The sequence below is a fragment of the Arachis hypogaea genome, chromosome 2 (genome assembly GCF_003086295.3).
Source record: "Arachis hypogaea cultivar Tifrunner chromosome 2, arahy.Tifrunner.gnm2.J5K5, whole genome shotgun sequence".
NCBI lineage: Eukaryota > Viridiplantae > Streptophyta > Magnoliopsida > Fabales > Fabaceae > Arachis > Arachis hypogaea.
In genome coordinates this window covers 27922835-27929102 of record NC_092037.1, presented here as the reverse complement: position 1 = coordinate 27929102, position 6268 = coordinate 27922835, and the positions used below count along the sequence as shown (strand labels likewise).

General features: G+C 39.0%; 1 non-coding gene across 1 annotated transcript; it reads right to left on the bottom strand.

Moving 5' to 3' along the window:
• Positions 1-3893: 3893 nt before the first annotated feature.
• LOC112762736 (small nucleolar RNA R71) lies at positions 3894-4001 on the bottom strand. Its single transcript, XR_003182755.1, has one exon. It is a non-coding gene; the product is annotated as a small nucleolar RNA R71 (small nucleolar RNA).
• Between the last annotated feature and the right edge of the window lie 2267 nt (positions 4002-6268).

Below are 6268 nucleotides of genomic sequence, written 5' to 3'. Positions count from 1 at the left end.
CAAGGGATGGAGGAGATGAAGAATAAATGAATAAACAGTGAAAGAAAAGATGACACCAAGTCACATGGCACGAATAAAGAGTAAACGAATCCAACCCCTAGAACGCAACTTCTAACATTCTCAAACCTCGTGATTCACATAACCTATTATTTTTATTTTGTCTATGTTAATCCATCAGTGTTTCCATATACATAAATCATTAGTATTAAGTTGGTCAGACCTAATACCATGAGAGATGCAACGGTCGACTAATCAGCATTAATCAATAGACAATCATGCATCTGAAACTCAAATTTTTGTCACTAGGACAAGTCCTACTGCATGATAGACACTCAGAGTATACAGTGAAGCATAGTCAGTCCATTCCCAAGGCTCTAACAGAAACTGATGAATGGATAATTTATACGCTTTTTGGCACTATTTTTAGTATGTTTTTAGTACATTTTAGTTAGTTTTTAGCATGTTTTTATTAGTTTTTATTTAAAATTCACTTTTGTGATTTCAGGTAATTTCTGGCTGAAATTGAGGGACCTGAGCAAAAATCTGATTCAGAGGCTGAAAAAGGACTGCAGATGCTGTTGGATTCTGGCCTCCCTGCACTCGAAGTGGATTTTCCGGAGCTACAGAAGCCTAATTAGTGCGCTCTTAATTGCGTTAAAAAATAGACATCCTAGGCTTTCCAGAGATGTATAATAGTCCATACTTTGCCCGAGATTGGACGGCCCAAACTGGCGTTGCAAATCAGCTTCAGAATTCCCGGCGTTTAACGCCAGAACTGACACAAAAATTGGAGTTAAACGCCCAAACTGGCACAAAAGCTGGCGTTTAACTCCAGAAAAAGTCTCTACACATGAAAGCTTCAATGCTCAGCCCAAGCACACATCAAGTGGACCTCGGAAGTGGATTTTTACGTCATTTACTCATTTCTATATATCCTAGGTTACTAGTTCACTATAAATAGGATATTTTGACATTGTATCTTTACCTCATGACACATTACACGTTTCTTATTGTATCTTCTATGGCATGAGTCTCTAAACCCCATGGTTGGGGGTGAGGAGCTCTGCTGTGTCTTGATGGATTAATGCAATTACTACTGTTTTTCATTCAATCACGCTTGCTTCCATTCTAAGATATCACTTGTTTCTCAACTTGATGAATGTGATGATCCGTGACACTCATCATCATTCTCACCTATGAATGTGTGCCTGACAACCACCTCTGTTCTACCTTAGATTGAGTGAATATCTCTTGGATTCCTTAATCAGAATCTTCGTGGTATAAGCTAGAACTGATGGCGGCATTCAAGAGAATCCGGAAGGTCTAAACCTTGTCTGTGGTATTCTGAGTAGGATTTAAGGATTGAATGACTGTGTAGAGTTTCAAACTCCTGAGGGCTGGACGTTAGTGACAGATGCAAAAGAATCACTGGATTCTATTCCAACCTGATTGAGAACCGACAGATGAATAGCCTTGCTGTGACAGAGCGCATTGAACATTTTCACTGAGAGGATGGGAGGTAGCCATTGACAATGGTGAAACCCTCCATACAGCTTGCCATGGAAGGAGCCTTGCGTGCTTGAAGAAGAAGACAGTAGGAAAGCAGAGATTCAGAAGATAGAGCATCTCCAAAACCTCAACCTGTTCTCCATTACTGCAAAACAAGTATCTATTTCATGTTCTTCTACTTTTCACAATTAAACCTGAGAATTATTGATATCCTGACTAAGAGTTACAAGATAACCATAGCTTGCTTCAAGCTGACAATCTCCGTGGGATCGACCCTTACTGACGTAAGGTATTACTTGGACGACCCAGTGCACTTGCTGGTTAGTTGTGCGGAATTACAAAAGTGTGATTGTAATTTCATGCACCAAGTTTTTGGCGCCGTTGCCGGGATTGTTTGAGTTTGGACAACTAACGGTTCATCTTGTTGCTTAGATTAGGTATTTTTCAGAATTTTTAAGAATGAATTCTAATGTTTCAAGGTGATGTCCTTATCATCACCAAAGCTGATTGATCTTAATCAATTTAGCTCTTGAATGCAATGTCCTGCTGAAGCTTGGCTAGCCATGTCTAATTCCTTTAGACTAAAGCTTTAGACTAACATTGCATGATTCCTGGAATTCTTATTAAAAGTTTTGATCCTCTTTATCTTCTTTTTCCACATAATTTTCGAAAAAACCAAAAAAATTACAAAATCATAAAAACCAAAAATATTTCCTGTTTGAGTCTAGTGTCTCATTTTAAGTTTGGTGTCAATTGCATGTTTCTGTTCTTCTTGCATTTATCATGTGTCTTCATTGATCTTCAAGTTGTTCTTGATGATTTACTTGCTTTGATCTTTAAATTCTCTTGTTTTGTGTGTTTTGTTGTTTCTCATATGCATTCTCAATTTGTTAGTGTCAGTAGTATACAAACTTCTAAGTTTGGTGTCTTGCATGCATTGTTTATTTGATTTTAGTTACATTTTGATTTTACCTCATCATTAAAAATAAAAAAAATTTTAATTTGTGTCTTTTCAAGTCAATAATACAGAGAATTGAAGATTCAGAACATACAGCAGAGAAATTACACAGAAAAAGCTGGGCGTTCAAAACGCCCAGTGAAGAAGGAAAACTGGCGTTTAAACGCCAGCCAGGGTGCCTGGCTGTGCGTTTAACGCCCAAAAGGGTAGCAATTTGGGTGTTAAATGCCAGAATGTATAACATTCTGGGCGTTTAACGCCAGGATGGCACAAGAGGGAAGATTCTGTTTTTAATTCAAATTTTTTTTCAAGTTTTCAAAATTTTTCAAAATCAAATCTTTTTCAAATCATATCTTTTCAATCATATATTTTCAAAATCAATTTTTTTCCATTTTAAAAAAATACTTGCTAACAATTAATGATTTAATTCAACATTTCAAGTATGTTGCCTTTTCTGTTGAGAAAGGTTTAATGTTTGAATCATATCTTTTCTTGTTAGCCAAGTCATTGATTTTAAAAATCAAATCTTTTTAGATTGTTTTTCAATCATATCTTCTCAATCATATCTTTTTAAAACTATATATTTTCAATCATATCTTTTTAATCACATCTTTTTCAAAATAGTTTTTAATCATATCTTTTTGATTTCTAATTTCAAAATCTTTTTCAAAAATCACTTTACTTTTTTCTAAATCTTAGTTTTTGAAAATTATCAATCAATTTTTCAAAATGTTTTTAAAATCTTTTTAATTTATTTTCGAAAATTTCCTCCCTTCTTCTCACATCCTAATTCTTCTACCTCCTCCTTCTATTCCTCTGACACCTCAAGGAATCTCTATACTGTGACATAGCGGATTCCATATTTTCTTGTTCTCTTCTCTTTCATATGAGCAGGAGCAAAGACAAAAGCATTCTTGTTGAGGCTGACCCTGAACCTGAAAGGACCTTGAAGCGAAAGCTAAGATAAGCTAAAGCACAACTCTCTGTAGAGGACCTAACAGAATTCTTCAAAGAAGAAGACATGGCAGCCGAAAACAACAACAATGCCAACAATGCAAGGAAGGTGCTGGCTGACTTTACTGCACCTACTCCCGACTTCTATGGTAGAAGCATCTCTATCCCTACCATTGGAGCAAACAACTTTGAGCTTAAGCCTCAATTTGTTTCTCTAATGCAAAAGAATTGAAAGTTCCATGGACTTCTATTGGAAGATCCTCATCAGTTTTTAGCTGAATTCTTGCAAATCTGTGACACTGTCAAGACCAATGGGGTTGACCCTGAGGTCTACAGACTTATGCTATTCCCTTTTGCTGTAAGAGATAGAGCTAGGATATGGTTGGACTCACAACCTAAAGAAAGCCTGAACTCTTGGGAAAAGCTAGTCAATGCCTTCTTGGCAAAGTTCTTTCCACCTCAAAAATTGAGTAAGCTTAGAGTGGAAGTCCAAACCTTCAGACAGAAGGAAGGTGAATCCCTCTATGAAGCTTGGGAAAGATACAAACAATTGATCAGAAAGTGTCCTTCTGACATGCTTTCTGAATGGAGCATCATAGGTATCTTCTATGATGGTCTGTCTGAACTGTCCAAGATGTCATTGGATAGCTCTGCTGGAGGATCTCTTCATCTGAAGAAGACGCCTGCAGAAGTTCAAGAACTCATTGAAATGGTTGCAAATAACCAATTCATGTACACTTCTGAAAGGAATCCTGTGAACAATGGAACGAATCAGAAGAAAGGAGTTCTTGAGATTGATACTCTAAATGCCATATTGGCTCAGAACAAATATATTGACTCAACAAGTCAATATGATTTATCAAAGTCTGTCTGGAATGCAAGCTGCACCAGGCAGTACTAAGGACGCTTCATCTGAAGAAGAAGCTTATGATCCTGAGAACCCTTTAATGGAAGAGGTGAATTACATGGGAGAACCCTATGGAAACACCTATAATCCTTCATGGAGAAATCATCCAAATCTCTCATGGAAAGATCAACAGAGACCTCAACAAGGTTTCAACAATAATAATGGTGGAAGAAACAGGTTTAGCAATGGCAAGCCTTTTCTATCATCTTCTCAGCAACATACAGAGAATTCTAAGCAGAGCCACTCTGACTTAGCAACCATGGTCTCTGATCTAATCAAAACCACTCAAAGTTTCATGACTGAAACAAGGTCCTCCATTAGAAACTTGGAGGCACAAGTGGGTCAGCTGAGTAAGAAAGTTATTGAATTCCCTCGTAGTACTCTTCCAAGCAATACAGAAGAGAATCTAAAAGGAGAGTTCAAGGCCATCAACATGGCCGAATTTGGAGAGGAGAAAGAGGCAGTGAACGCCACTGAGGAAGACCTCAATGGACGTCCACTGGCCTCCAATGAGTTCCCTAATGAGGAACCATTGGAATCTAAGGCTCACACTGAGACCATAGAGATTCCATTGAATTTACTTCTGCCATTCATGAGCTCTGATGAGTATTCTTCCTCTGAAGAGGATGAAGATGTCACTGAAGAGCAAGTTGCTAAATACCTTGGAGCAATCATGAAGTTAAATGACAAGTTATTTGGTAATGAGACTTGGAAGGATGAACCCCCTTTGCTCACCAAAGAACTGAATGACTTGACTAGGCAGAGGTTACCTCAAAAGAGACAGGACCCTGGGAAGTTCTCAATACCTTGTACAGTAGGCACCATGACCTTCAAGAAGGCTCTGTGTGACCTAGGATCAAGCATAAACCTCATGCCTCTCTCTGTAATGGAGAAGCTAGGGATCTTTGAGGTGCAAGCTACAAGAATCTCACTAGAGATGGCAGACAATTCAAGAAAACAAGCTTATGGACTTGTAGAGGATGTTCTGGTAAAGATTGAAGACCATTACATCCCTGCTGATTTCATAGTCCTAGAGACTGGGAAGTGCATGGATGAATCCATCATCCTTGGCAGACCCTTCCTAGCCACAGCAAAGGCTGTGATTGATGTTGACAGAGGAGAATTGATCATTCAAGTGAATGAAGAATCCTTAGTCACTACAAGAAAAATACCCATTCAGCCACACTTTTTTTAAGCTACATTTGAAAAGCGTAGCCTATTCTATGAATAGGCTATGCTTTTCTCCGTGTTGCCTTTTTATAAGAGAAAAGGATACACAATTGTGGCATCATTTAAAAAGTGTAGCCTTAGGTATTATAGAAATCACTTATAAAGCGTAGCCGTAGGTTGATATCTATAGGTTCACTTTTCGTATCAAAGGAGACGCTTTTAGATGGTATCCTATTTATTAAGTTTTGGGTGCATTTTAAAAGTGATGCCTAATGTATCTAGTACAAAAAAATTTAACACAACTCACAAACACTTAGTAATTTTTTGTTTCCTTTTCACCAAATCACATACTACACTCTCTCCCTCACTTACCCTCTTTGCGTGGTGCCCTAACCTTGAATCAGAACCCATCTCACCTCTCTCTTCTCTCGCCACTCTGTCCCTCAAGCCCGTCGCTGGCTCCTCAAGCTTTGGTCGCCCCCTCAAGCTCGTCGCCGCCTCAAGCTCTGTTCGCCCCCTCAAGCTCGTCGCCGCCTCAAGCTCTGTTCGCCCCCTCAAGCTTGTCACGGCCTCAAGCTCTGTCGCCGCTTCAAGGTCATCGCTGCTCAAGCTCTGTCGCGCTCTATCATAGTTCGTAAGCTCGCCTTCCTGCTTCGGCCATCAACGCTTCCTCGGCCCTGAGTCTAGGTTTAGGGTTTTAGCTTCGGCTCGGGTCTTCCATCAACGCTTGCTTCGTCTCTTTGCCTATGTGAGTTTCATCTTCAGCCCTG